We start from the raw sequence: 16,213 nt of genomic DNA, 5'->3' as shown, positions 1-16,213 counted from the left end.
CGACCCAGGAATAAAATGACCGTATAACACCTGTAGAAAACACCACCTCAGACGATAGGCAACCCTAAGAAAAGCATTCTTTCTATAGATCTCTAAAAGATTGTCTTTCCGTAAAAAAATCTCAGAGACTCTGCTATCTTCGGAAGGCTTTCTATTTTGAAAATATTCAAAAAAGGACACCTGTCCTCAATAATTATACGACCCAGGCATAAAAGGACCATGGAACACCTCTAGAAAACAATTTAGGCGATAGGCGACACTTAGAAAGGCATTCTTTCTATAGATCTCTAAAATATTGGCTTTCCGTAATAAGCTGTCAGAGCATCTGCTTTATTTGGGAGGCTTTTGGAATTAATTTAACCCTTTAGCCCTTTTTGAAGTTCTTCTGGTCATATATGGTTTTTATGAGACGTTTTAGGTTTTGAAGGCCATTACAAGGCCTCTTTAGCCAATAAGTACTTATAAGGGGCCTTAAAGACATTTAAAACCTGTAGAAGAGACTTCCAGCCATACAAAGCTTTTGGATGGTACTCCAGCTTGAGATTTTCTACAAATGGCCACCTATTTGTGGAGGACTCCTAGAACTTCCTCAATCATTATAAGAGCCATAGAAGTTTTTCCATCACTGAAATGTCTTTAACCCCCTCATTAAGACCTCCACTCTGAAATAGTTCCATGAAATGTCAATTTTAAAGTTCACAGAACCGAAATCTATCTCTCCCCCCCCTCTTTCCACTCTAACAACACCGCCTGAGAGCAGTTCATTGTCTGCTTCAAATACGTTGTTTTGCCGACACCTTGACTACGTCAAATCGAATGTGACAGACATCAACGAGAGATCAAAGTTCAAAACTTTGATTTTTCTGCTCAAATTGAGGCGGCAAACACAAAAGGCAGCGCTTTATTGAACACCACCATTCAAGCTCTTTTTGCCAGTGAGAGCAATATAAAAAGAGAGCAGAGAGAGAGAGAGAGATGCAATGAAATCAAATTGAATGAAGTGTTTGTTTAGAGTTTCAACCAGACATGAGTTTTAGAGTTAGTGTTTCCCTCTCTCCATCCGTCTGTCCATGTATTTTTGTAAACGAAATGCAGGTCGCAATTATTATCCGATTGAGATGAAAATTTCTAAAGAATATTTGTATAGCTCAAGGACGAACCCTATTGAAATTGATGAGAATTAGCTCAAATTTAGATATGGCTGCCATATATATCTTCAACCTATTTCGGGTTAATTGTGCACCAAATGCCCAATATCAGTCCGAATGTCCTGAATTTTGGCACATCCAACCTAATTCAGTCCAGAAACAAGTACTTCAAATTTGATAAAAATCGGTTCAGATATAGCTATACCTCCCATATATATGTTCCAACCGATTTGGGATTTTAAGTCCCTCACTTGCTTAACGTACACTCCACAAGAATGATATTTGCTATCAGATATCAGATACAGCCCCGAAATACCTTTGTCAAATTTTATCGAGATCGGATTAAATTTGGACGTAGCTCCCATATATATCTTTATCCGATTTCAGGGTTTATTGTGCACCAAATGGCTAATATCAGCCCAAATGAAGTGAATTTTGGCACTTCCGACCGAATTCAGCCTAGAAGCATGTACTTTAAATTTGGTGAAAATCGGTTCAGAAAAAGCTTTAGCTCCCTTATATATGTTTCATCCGATTTGATGCTAAAGTCCCCCACATGCGTAATATGCACTCCATAGGAATGATATTTGATACCGAACATCAGATACTGCTCGAACATAATTTTGCCAAATTTTATCAAGATCGGATCAGATTTGGATGTTGCTTCCATATATAACTTTATCCGATTTCAGGGTTTATTGTGCACCAAATGGCTAATAACAGCCCAAAATGAAGTGAATTTTGGCACTTCCGACCGAATTCAGCCTAGAAGCATGTACTTTAAATTTGGTGAAAATCGGTTTAGATATAGCTATAGCTCCCATATAGAGGGTGAGATAAAAAAACTGCGACAAGGTCAAACGCCATAATTTTTACATTTTTTTTAATTTTTTTGAATAAAAGCAAAAAATGTCGGAAATACCATCAAATTTTAGAATATGTTTCGATTTGTTCGAATTGATCACCTTTGGCACGAATTATGGCCTTCAAACGGCCAATGAAACCGCGTCACACACTGCCCGAATGTTGCTCTACGATATTTTAGCCCATTCCCGGCGAAGAGCTTGCTTGAGGTGATCGACACTTTGGATAGTTTTTTAGTGCCAACCTTGCTTTCCAAAATACTCCAGACCAGACAATAGTCCAACGGATTGGTATCCGGAGATTTTGGTGGCCATTGTGTGCTCGAAATGAAGCGAGGAACCTCATTTAGTAACCATTTTTGGGTGGCGCGCGCGGGCTGAGTGTGATGATGCTGAGTCCTGTTGGAATGTCCAAGGCCAAAATGTTTGCGTACCCAAGGCTTTAAGACACATTCCAGAATATTTTCGTTATAATATTCGGCATTTATTCTGATGCCATGGTCGATTAATATGAGCGCCGAGCTACCATCGGCTGTTATGGCGGCCCACACCCACACCATGGCCGGCGCTTGAATTCTGGTGGCCAACTGCGAAGGATGCACATTTTCAGCTGACCTGACTTCTTTGGCAGGTGAACACGATCATTTTGTTGCTGGACAACGAATGTTTTCTCATCGGAGAAAACCAAATTCGGCAGTTCACCACTTTTGCGGCCAAGCAAAACAACTCTTTAGCTCTTTTGAGTCTATTTTCTTTCTGTTGCGGTGTAAGTTCTTGCACTTTTTGGAATTTCAATGGCTTTACCCCGAGCTCGTTTTTCAATATTTGCCGAATGGAATATTGCGATATGTTTAGCTCACGAGCCATTTTTCGGCCACTGCGACGCCGCGGGTTTCTGCGAACCATTTATTACCTTTCCTTACTGGTCTTATGTTCATCCACCGAGACTTAGTACAGAGGAGACTCTCTTTGATCAACACTGGTTTAGAATAGAGTTACTCACAATATGTGCTCTACTATTGATAAGAGGCACTCTCCTCCTTCACAAAACGTCTTATGATTTATTTTCCCAAAAATCCACCCAGATGATCTTGGGTGGCTCAGAACATAACCTCCAAAAAATTGCAATGAAATTGAAACGTTTTTTTTTCTTTTGGTATATTTTAATATTTTGTGAAAAACGTAGCACTCAAAGAGCTATCGCATTTCCCATGGCCTCGCTCGCAACACAACACAACCTCCAAGTTTTCTTCGTCTCTTCTTTCCTCTGGTGCTGAAAATTCTCAGAAATGAGGGTTCCACTGCCAAAGTGTAGATAATAATTTTGCTTGGCTTTTGAAACCGACGCAGCTCACTTTTTTTTTGCTTGACTTAGCATGGTTTTTTGTTTTTTAGGTTGGTGGCAAAAGTTAGGCGCCTCATTATGAAAAGTACAGAGGCGTTTCCATGGCTGGGGAGGAAGGGGGGAGGGGGGAGGAGAAGTTTTATATATTTTTCTCAGTCATGTCGGTGGTTTATCCATGTTATTGAAATGATTATGTATTCAGTAGCCGTTTTATCCAAAAATTGGAAATTATATATCCGCGTTATCCAAGTAGAGGAAATCTCTGCGCCCATTATCCATTTTATCCAAATCGTAGAAATCATTTATCCGCATAATTTTTATTACGTAAATCTGTTATCCACATCATTTAAATGATGTAATTCAATTATCCGCATCATTTTTACAGCAAAAATCTATTATCCACATTTATCCAAATCACAAACATCAATTATCCACATTATCCAAATAGTGGGAATGAATTATCCACCTAGAGTTTATGAAATAAGTCTCTTATTTACCCTGTCCAAATGCTGTAGCTTCATAATCCGCCTTATTCAAATGACGAAAATCTATTATCCGCATAATCCAAATGCCTTGAATCGATTATCTAACATATTTTTTTGTAACATAAATCAATTATCCGTATTATCCAAATGAGAAAAATCAATTATCCACAATATCTAAATAGTTAAAATTTATTATCCAGGTTTTTTTTTTGACATAAATATGTTATCCGCGTTATCCAGTGGTTGAAACTCAATTATCCGCATTATCCAAATGCCTGAAACCGATTATCCAAGTTATTTCTCAATTATCCACGTTATTTTTATGACATAAATATATTATCCGCGTTATCCAGTGGGTGAAACTCAATTATCCGCGTTATTCGAATTACGAAAATCTATTATCCGTTTTATTCAAATGCCTCAAATCGATTATCCAAGTTATTTTCATAATATAAATCAATTATCCGTATTATCCAAACGAGAGAAATCAATTATCCACGATATCCAAACAGTTAAAATTAATTATCCGTGCTATTTTTATGACATAAATATATTATCCGCGTTATCCAGTAGGTGAAACTCAATTATCCGCATTATTCAAATGACGAAAATCTATTATCCGTTTCATTCAAATGCCTCAAATCAATTATCCGTATTATTCAAATGAGAGAAATCAATTATCCACGATATCCAAATAGTTAAAATCAATTATCCTCGCTTTTTCATGACATAAATATATTATCCGCGTTATCCAGTGGGTGAAACTTAATTATCCACGTTATTCAAATGACGAAAATCTATTATCCGTTTTATCCAAATGCCTCAAATCGATTATCCAAGTAATTTTTACAACATAAATCAATTATCCGCGTTATCCAAATCAATTATCCACCATATCCAAATAGTTAAAATAAACTATCCACGTTATTTGTATGCCATATATATATTATCCGCGTTATCCAATAGGTGAAACTCAATTATCCACGTTATTCAAATGACAAAAATCTATTATCCGTTTTATCCAAATGCCTCAAATCGATTATCCAAGTAATATTTATAACATAAATCAATTATCCGCGTTATTCAAATCAATTATCCGTGTTATCCAAATAGTTAAAATCAATTATCCACGCTATTTTTATGACATAAATATATTATCCGCGTTATCCAGTGGGTGAAACTCAATTATCCGCTTTATTCAAAATGGCAAAAACCTTTTATCCGTATTAACCAAATGCCTTAAATCAATTTTCCATGCAATTTCTATGACATAAATATGTTGTCCGCCTTATCCAAATCAATTAATTAAAAAATTAATTATCCCCGTTATTTGTATGCCATAAATATATTATCCGAGTTATCCAGTAGGTGAAACTTAATTATCCGTGTTATTCAAATGACGAAAATCTATTATCCGTTTTATCCAAATGCCTCAAATCGATTATCCAAGTTATTTTCGTAACATCAATAAATTATCCGCGTTATCCAAATCAATTATCCACGATATCCAAATAGTTAAATTTATTATCGATGTTATTTTTATGACATAAATAGGTTATCCGCATTATCCAGTATGTGAAACTCAATTATCCGCGTAATTCAAATGACGAAAATCTATTATCCATTTTATTCAAATGCCTCAAATCGATTATCCAAGTTATTTTCATAACATGAATCAATTTTCCGTATTATCCAAATGAGAAAAATCAATTATCCACGATATCCAAATATTTAAAATAGTTATCCACGCTATTTTCTATGACATATATATGTTATCCGGGTTATCCAGTAAGTGAAACTTAATCATCCGTGTTATTTAAATGACGAAAATCTATTATCCGTTTTATCCAAATGCCTAAAATCGATTATCCAAGTTATTTTCATAACATAAATCAATTATCCGCGTTATCCACAATATCCAAATAGTTCGAAATAAGTATCCATGCTATTTTTATGATATAAATATGTTATCCGCGTTATCCAGTGGGTGAAACTCAATTATCCGCATTATCCAAATGCCTGAAACCGATTATAGAAGTTATCTATCTATTACCCACGCTATTTTTATGACATAAATGTATTATCCGCGTTATCCAGTAGGTGAAAATCAATAGAACGGATAATAGTTTTTGTCATTTGAATAACGCGGATATATTCAAATGACAAAAACTATTATCAGTTTTATCCAAATGTCTCAAATCGATTATCCAACATATTTTTCTTAACATAATTTAATTATCCAAATTATCCAAATAGTTAAAATCAATTATCCACGCTATTTTATAACATAAATATGTTATCCGCGTTATCCAGTAATTTAAACTCAGTTATCCGCGTTATCCAGTAATTTAAACTCAGTTATCCGCGTTATCCAAATGCCTGAATCCGATTATCCAAGTTATTTCTCAATTATCCACGCTATTTTTATGACATAAATGTGTTATCCACGTTATCCAGTGGGTGAAACTCAATTATCCGTGTTATTCAAATGACGGAAATCTATTATCCGTTTTATCATTCGCGTTATCCTAATGATAAACAACAATTATCCACGTTATCCAAGTGCTATTCTTCAGTTATCCGCGTTATTTTTATAACGTAAATCTATTATACGCATTATCCCAACGCCTTAACCCAATAATCCAGATTTTCTTTTTTTTAACATAAATCAATTATCCGTATTATCCAAATGACAAAAATTAAATATCCACGTCATCCGGAAAGTGAAAATCATTTATCCGCATTATTCTTATAAGAAAAACCTTTTATCCATGTTACCTAAATGCTGTAATTAAATTATCCGCATTACCTAGATGCCTTCAATCAATTATCCAAGTTATCCAAATGACGTAAATGCTTTATCCGCGGTATCCATATTGCATATCCACGGTATCCAAATAATGGAAATCCTTATACGTATTATCCAGATGGAGTAAATGATCTATCCACGTTATTGAAATGGCGTAAAATCTTTATCCGCGTTATCTACATTGCGTAGATGTTTTATCCGCATTATCCAAATAAGGTTAAATCGTTATCCATGTTATCCACATGGAGTAAATGCTTTATCCGCGTTATCCAAATGTTGTAATTTAATTATCCACTTTAGTTTTATAACATAAATCTATTATCCGCACTGTCCAGATGCCTCAAACCAAATATTCGCGTTATCCAAATGACGTAAATACCTTATCCACATTATTTACATCTCGTGGATTCTTTGTCCACGTTATCCAAATGATGTAGAAACGTTATTCATGTTGTCCAGATGGAGTAAGCGCATTATCCGCGTTATCCAAATGATGTAATTTAATTATCCGCGTAATTTTTTTAACATAAATCTATTATCCGCGTTATCCAGATGTCTTAAAACAAATATCCGAGTTATCCAAATGACGTAAATGCTTTATCCGCGGTATCCATATTACATATCCACGGTATCCAAATAATGGAAATCCTTATCCGTATTATCCAGATGGAGTAAATGATCTATCCACGTTATTGAAATGGCGTAAAATCTTTATCCGCGTTATCTACATTGCGTAGATGTTTTATCCGCATTATCCAAATGATGTAGAAACTTTATCAATGTTATCCTGATGGAGTAAGCGCCTTATCCGCGTTATCCAAATGCTGTAATTTAATTATCCGCGTTATTTTTATAACATAAATCTATTATCCGCATTATCCAGATGCCTTAAACCCAATATTCGAGTTATCCAAATGACGTAAATGCTTTAATCGCGTTATCCAAATGATGTAAAATCCTCATCTGCGTTATCCAAAAAATATAAAATCGTTATCCACGTTATCCAGATAACGTTAATGCTTTATCCACGTTAATCAAATGACTTAAATCTTTTATCCGCATGTTGTACATGATTTATCCAGGTTATTCAAATGACAAATGCTTTATCTGCATTATCCGCATTACATTAATGATTTATCCGCGTTATCCAAATGATATAAAATCGTTATCCAGATGAAGTAAATGCTTTATCCGTGTTATCCGCATTACTTAAATGCTTTATCCACGTTACTCAGGTTCTTATCGGCGTTATCCAATTGACTTAAAATTATTATCCAAAATACTTAAATCTATCTTCACGTTATCCAAGGGTCGTAAATGCTTTATTCGCGTTATCCAAATGATATAAAATCGTTATCCAGATGAAGTAAATGCTTTGTCCACGTTATCCAAGTGTTGTAAATGCTTTATCCGTATTATCCGCATTACTTAAATGTTTCATCCACGTTACTCAGTTCCTAAAATTATTATCCATGTTATCCAAAATACTTATATCTATCTCCACGTTATCCAAGTGTCGCAAATGTTTTATCCGTATTATCCGCATTACTTAAATGTTTTATCCGCGTTATCCAATTGACTTAAAATCATTATCCATGTCATCCAAAAGACTTATATCTATCTCCACGTTATCGAAGGGTCGTAAATGCTTTATCCGCGTTATCCGCATTACTTAAATGTTTTATCCACGTTATTCTGGTGCATATCCGCGTTATCCAATTGACTTAAAATCATTATCCATGTTATCCAAATGACTTAAATCTATAGCCCATGTAAGAAAATTATCCGAAATGGTTTATCCACATTATGCAACGATCTAAAATGGGGTTTTCACTTTATCCATATAATTAATATTCATTATCCATTTGAAAAAAAATTGTTGTAAAAGTTTTCCGCGTTATCCACATGACTACAGTGCTTTATCTAGAGAATAAAATTAACAAAAATGGGTTATCCGTGTTATCCAAATGATGTATATTTATTATCCACGTAATGTTATTGTTATTCAAATGAAATAAATTTGTAATTCATATTATCCCAATGCCTCAAATTGTCAAAAAAAAATTGTTTATCCACGTTATCCAAATGCCTTAAATTGTTAAAAATTGTTTATCCGCGTTATCCAAATGCCTTATATTGTCAGAAATTTTTTATACTCGTTATCCAAATGCCTCAAATTGTTTATCCGCATTATCCAAATGCCTTAAAATTGCAAAAAATGTTTATCCTCGTTATCCAATTGCCTTAAATTGTCAGAAATTTTTTATCCACGTTATCCAAATGCCTTTAATTGTCGAAAATAGTTTATCCTCGTTATCCAAATGCCTTAAATTGTCAAAAATAGTTTATCCTCGTTATCCAAATGCCTTAAAGTTGCAAAAATTGTTTATCCATATTATCCAAATGCCTTAAATTGTCAAAAATTGTTTATCCATATTATCCAAATGCCTTAAATTGTCAGAAATTGTTTATCCACGTTATCCAAATGCCTTCAATATGCAGAAAACTTTTATCCTCGTTATCCAAATGCCTCAAATTGTCAAAAAATTGTTTATCCACGTTATCCAAATGCCTCAAATTGTCAAAAAATTGTTTATCCACGTTATCCAAATACCTTAAATTGTCAAAAATGTTTTAACCACATTATCCAAATGCCTTAAATTCACAAAAAATTGTTTATCCACGTTATCCAAAAGCCTGAAATTTGCAAAAAAAAATTATCCAAATTCCTTAAAATGTCAGAAAAAAAAGTTTTATCCACGTTATCCAAATGGCTTTAATTTATTATCCACATAATAAAATTGCTATAAATGGTTTATCCGGGTTATCAAAATGAATCGATTTTATTATCCTTGTCGTCCAAATGACGTATATCCATTATCTACATTATAAGATTGTCAAAAAAGGTTTATCCGCATTATTCAAATAATTTATCCCTCTTTACCCAAATGACTCCAAGTAACAAAATTTTCTAACTTTGGTCTTCTTCCTCCCTCCCATAAAGTTGCCTATAACCCACGCCTCTGTTTGAGCTTCATTTTTGGTCTCGTTTGCTTTTTTGCGATCACTTTTTTGTTGTTGTTCTTGTTAATGTTGTGTTTTTAAACGCTAACATATGTTGCTTTTGCCGCTCCGTAGTTGTGGTACTTGTGTACTTTACTCCACAGTACAAGGTGTTGTGTATATGTGAACTCAACTCACTCACTTAGAGTCTGTCTGTCCGTCTGACAGCTGGCAAGTCCGTCAAATAGTCGTTGTGTCTAGTGCGTTTATTTTTATATGCCGGTCTGACTAACCTGCATGACTGTGTTTTTGGTTGGCTTTTTAGCTTGGCTGACTTTGCTGACTCTCCCAGCCCGGTTGAGTATGCGACGGATTTAGTGTTGCTGTTGCTTCTTTTTCTGCTTCTGCTGCTGCTGTACATAGAGTAATGCATAAAACATTTTTGATGTTGTTGTTGTTTTTGTTTTTGTACTGCTTTGCTGCTGCTTCACTCCAAAAACGCCAGCTCCCCAAATGTGGAATTTTTTTTCGGTTTGTTGTTAGTTTACTTTTGAACGCTAACCTAAACGCACCTCGTACGAAAGCGGTAAAAATTGCGCGCGCTCTTACGTCGTCGTCGTCATCATCGTCAGTGATTAATGCAAAGCAAACAAACAACTACAACAACAACATCAGCGAATTTTTTAATTTTTTGTTTAAATGAGAAGAAGAAGAAAAAAGTTTATGCTCTTCTTTTAAATTTATTTTTCTAAAAATATTTTTGCATCGGTGTGTGTGTGTGTTTTGTTTGAATATCAAAAGCGAAAAAAATCGATACGAATTTTGAAAAAAGTGAATTTGGAATTTCATCACAAAGTTTGAAGTTTTTTATTTTTGTGAAAGAAGCGAAATATTGTGGGTATTTGAAATAAGTGAAATGCGAGTGGTTTCTGGAAAAAGAAAAAAGATTTGGAAAAGTGAAAATAATAAATTAAAAAAAATATATATTTTTTTTGTAAAATTATTTTGATTTGGAAATTAAAAAAAATAATATTAAAATTTTTTAAAAGGCAAAATTTCTCTCTCTTTTTGTTATATGTTTTGAAAATTTGTGAGAGAAATATTCCATTACTGCTTGAATTCCAGCAATTCAAAAGATATGGCAACATCATACCAGCTAGTTGAGCAAATTTTGTAACAAAACAAACAGCTGACTGGCCGGCTTGGTGACGAAGGACCAAATGTGTTTTATGCCAATTTTGAAACAGTAAGCCCACAACCCACATACAAAAATTTTATATTTGTTTTTGATTTGCTGGATTTCAATTTATTTAGTTTTTTTTATAAAAAAAAATAGGGAGGGTAATTTTGTTCCTCTTAGAAAGTCACTAACACTCTTTGGAGATAAATATTAATTTGCTCTCAGAGAAAGAAGAGTGCAAAATGTCTTCAAATTTAATGATTGGAGAGGCAATGAAGTTTATCTGCCGTACGCAGATGACGTAGATGCATTATCCGCGTTATCCAAATGACTTAAAACGATTATCCACGTTATCCTAATGACGTAAATTCTTTATCCACATTATCCAAATGACTCAAAAATATTATCCGCGTTATTCTAATGACGTTAACTCTTTATCCACGTTATCCTAATGTCGTAAACTCTTTATCCGCGTTATCCAAATGACTCAAATCGATTATCCACGTTACCCTATTGACGTAAACTCCTTATCTACGTTATCCAAATGCCTCAAAGCGATTATCCACGTTATCTAAATGACTCAAAACGATTATACACGTTATCCTAATGATGTAAACTCTTTATCCACTTTATTCTAATGACGTTAACTCTTTATCCACGTTATCCAAATGTCGTAAATGCTTTATCCACGTTATCCAAATGAGTCAAAACGATTATCCGCGTTATCCTAATCACGTAAACCCTTTATCCACGTTATCCAAATGACTCAAAACGATTATCCACGTTATCTTAATGACGTAAACTCTTTATCCACGATATTCAAATGAAGCCAATGCCTTATCCACGTTATCCTAATGATGTAAACACTTTATCCGCGTTATCCAAATGACTCAAAACGGTTATCCGCGTTATTCTAATGACGTAAACTCTTTATTCACGTTATCCTCATGACGTAAACTCTTTATCCACGTTATCCAAATGACTCAAAACGATTATCCACGTTATCCTAATGATTCAAAACGATTATCCGCGTTATCCTAATGACGTAAACTTTTTATCCCCGTTATCCAAATGACTCAAAATGATTATCCGCGATATCCTAATGGCGTAAACTCTTTATCCACGTTATCCAAATGTTCCCAAGCGATTATCCACGTTATCAAAATGACTCAAATTGATTATCCGCGTTATCCTAATGACGTAAACTCTTTATCCAGGTTATCCAAATGACTCAAAACGATTATCCACCATATCCTAATGACGTAAACTCTTTATCCACGTTATCCAAATGACTCAAAACGATTATCCGCGTTATCCTAATGACGTACAATCTTTATCCACGTTATCCAAATGACTCAAAACGATTATCCACGTTATCGTAATGACGTAAACTCATTATCCACGATGTTCAAATGACTGAAAACGATTATCCACGTTATCCTAATGACGTAAACTCTTTATCCACGTTATCCAAATGACTCAAAACGATTATCCGCGTTATCCTAATGACGTAAAATCTTTATCCACGTTTTCCAAATGACTCAAAACGATTATCCGCGTTATCCTAATCACGTAAACCCTTTATCCACGTTATCCAAATGACTCAAAACGATTATCCACGTTATCCAAATGACGTAAACTTTTTATCCACGTTATCCAAATGACGTAAACTTTTATCCACGTTATCCAAATAACTGAAAACGATTATCCACATTATCCAAATGACTCAAAACGATTATCCACGTTATCCAAATGTCGTAAATGCTTTATCCACTGTTTTCAAATGACATTACTGCCTTTCCAGTTTATCCAAATAATGGAAATTTTTTATGCAAATGACGTTAATTGATTATCTTTGCTATCCACTTTATCCAAGCGACTAAATTCTTTATCCATGTTATCCAAATGATGTAAAATCATTACCCAGGTTCTCCTAATGGCATAAATGCCTTATCCAGGTTATCCGAATGACGTTAATACTTTATCCACATTATCCAAAAATTATCCAAACGACTAAATCCTTGATTGACACTCTTTAAATGGCATAAATGATTTATCCAAATAATGTTCACGTCTTATTCACGTTATGATGTAAAATGTAAAATGATGTAAAATCATTACCCAGGTTCTCCTAATGACATAAATGCCTTATCCAGGTTATTCGAATGACGTTAATGTTTGATCCACGTTATCCAAATGAGGTTAAGGCTTTTTCCACGTTATCCAAATAACGTTAGTGCCTTATACGCGTGATTCCAGTAATGTTAGCGCCTTATGCGCGCTATCCAAATAACATTGACGGCTTATCCGCGTTATCCAAAAAATGGTAATGCCTTATCCAGGTTATCCAAATGACGTGTGTGTTTATCCATGCTATCCAAATCGTGTTCATGTCTTATCCACGTTATCCAAGAGTCGTAAATGTTTTATCCAAATTATCCAAACGACTAAATGCTTTATCCATGTTATCCAAATGATGTCAAATCATTATCCGCGTTCTCCAAATGGCATAAATACCCTATTCGCGTTATCAGAAAGATGCTACATGTGTTATCCGATTTATTCAAATGGCGTAAATACTTTGTCCGAATTATCCAAGCGATCAAATGCTTTATCCAAATTGTCCAAATGATGTAAAATCATTATCCGCGTTCTCCAAATGCCGGGAATATCTTATCCGCGTTATCCAAATAATATTTTTGACTTATCCGATTTATCCGAATGACGGTAATGCTTTACCCACGTTATCCAAATAAAGTTAATAACTTATCCACGTTATCCAAATGACGGTAATATTTTATTCGAGTTGTCCAAACGATATTTTTGTCCTTTCCGATTTATACAAATGCCGTTAATTCTTTATCCACTTTATCCAAATAAAGTTAATAACTTATCCACGTTCTCCAAATGACAGTAATATCTTATCCACGCTATCCAAACGATATTTTTACCTTATCCGATTTATCCAGAATGACATAAATGCTTTATCCACGTTATCCAAATGAAGTTAATAACTTATCCACGTTATCCAAATGATGTAAAATCATTATCCACAGTCTCGAAATGATATATAATCATTATCCACGTTATCCATTTAACTTGAGTTCATTATCCATGTTATCCAATTGGCTTAAATTTACTATCCGCGTTATCCAAATTGCTTAAACTTATTTTCCACTATACGGAAATGACGAAAACTAATGTTCCATGTCATCCTATTGCAATAAATTAGTTATACCCGTTATCGGATTTGCTGAAAATCATTATCCACGTTATCCAAATAACGTAAAGTAATTATTCACCTTATCCACATAATTAATATTTTTATCCACACTCTCCAAATGCCGAAACGCTGTATCCGCGCTATAAAATTACCGAAAATAATCATTATCCACGTTATCCATTTAACTTAAGTTCATTATCCATGTTATCCAATTACCTTAAATGTATTATCCGCGTTATCCAAATTGCTTAAAATTATTTTTCACGTCACAAAAATAATGAAAACATTATTTTCCACGTCACAAAAATAATGAAAACTAATTTTCATGTCATCCGATTAGTCGGATTTGCTGATCGGATTTGCTGAAAATCATTATCCACCCTATCTAAATTACGTAAAGTAATTGTTTACCTTATCCACATAATTTATATTTGTTATCCACACTCTCCAAATGCCGAAAACACTTTATCCGCGCTATAAATTTACCGAAAATAATTTATCCATTTTATCCAAACGACTTGAATTCTTTTTATCCAGATTATAAAATTGCCGACAATTTTTTTATCCATATTATCGAAATGACTTCCATTCTTTATCCAAGTTATCCGAGCGACACAAAATCGTTATCCATTCAAGGAAAAAAAATAAAGACAAATATTTTATCCTTAATAAATATTTTATGAAAATTTATGAAAAAATAAATATTATCCAAATAATTAATATTTTATGAAAATATTTTTCAAATTTCAAAAATTTCTCTTTTTCTTCGACTTTCCATTTTTTCTCAGTGTATCTCTGGTATTTATAAATATTTTATCCAAATAATAAATATTTTATGAAAATTTATGAAAAAAAAAGATTAATATTTTATCCAAATAATAAATATTTTATGAAAATATTTTTCAAATTTCAAAATTTTCTCTTTTTTGTGGACTTTTCACTTTTTCTCAGTGTACCTCTGGTATTTATCAATGGAAAATTTTCTGACACATTGGCCAAAAAAAAAAAAAAACACAACAACCTCTCTGTCTTGTCAACCACCAACTCCAATGCTAATCCCAACGGAGAAGAAGAAGTAGCTTCTTTTACTGCCTGCTCTTTCCTCCTCCAGTCAGTCCACACATCCACAACAATTTCATCATTCCTGTATGAAATTTTAATGTTGGTGGCTTCTTAAAAGCCCCACTCAGAGACGCCAGAGTTTTTTTGCCATTGTATTGGTGACTACTTATCAATGGAAAATTTTCTGCAAAATTCTTCTTTGCCAGCAGAGCCCCCAAACCACCCCACCACTCGTCTTCGATAGCACGCTGTGGTCTTGCTTCGCTCGCTGATTGTTGGCTGGGTTACTTCTCAAAGTCAAAAAAAAAGTTAGGCAGAGTAGTAATCCAAAAGACCAGCCCACAAAGAAAAAATAAAAGCCTCTCACAGCCCTCTAACCTCGCATGGCTCTCTTTTACTCTCCGTTTTGGGCCGCTCTTTGCCGATGTTGCTGCCAAAACATTTTTTCTTGGCGTTTCAGCTTCTTCAACTCGAAGAAGCTTGAATTTTTTTGAAAAAAAAGTAGAAACCACAAACAAGACCAGACTTGCAAAAATGTGACTTATTCAATGTTTTGTTGGGATGTGATGTTGTTGTTGTTATTTTTTCATCATCATTATCGTCGTCTTCTCTTCTCAGGTTTCATCTTCTTTTTTTGGCTTTGCCTTGCCAAACCATCTAAAAATGTTAATTTATTGATGACGTTTCTTAAAAGGCGCGCGTGTTCCGTAGGAGGTTTTCAGTTATGGGTTAATGTTTTCTTGCGAGAATTTTTATTTTCCGTGGATGGATGATTTATCTGTATTTCCGGAGAAATGGGGAGTTTTTAATACCCTACACCACATAGTGTGGGTAGGGTATTATGTCTTTGCGCATTTGTTTGTAACATGGAGAAGGAAGCGAGATAGACCTATAGTTACTTTTGAGGATCTTCATAGAATCACTTTCCGAATCGATTTATGCATTCCGTCTGTCCATGTATTTTTGTGAACAAAATGCTGGTTGTCCGATATTTGTTTGGCCCAAGGAAAACCCTATTGAAATTGGTGAGAGTCGGTTAAAATTTAGATATATCTTCAACCGATTTCGAGTTAATTTTGCACCACATGGCCAATA

The sequence above is a fragment of the Musca domestica genome, unplaced genomic scaffold, assembly GCF_030504385.1.
Source record: "Musca domestica strain aabys unplaced genomic scaffold, Musca_domestica.polishedcontigs.V.1.1 13, whole genome shotgun sequence".
NCBI classification, from domain to species: domain Eukaryota; kingdom Metazoa; phylum Arthropoda; class Insecta; order Diptera; family Muscidae; genus Musca; species Musca domestica.
Note: the sequence above shows the minus strand (reverse complement) of the source record.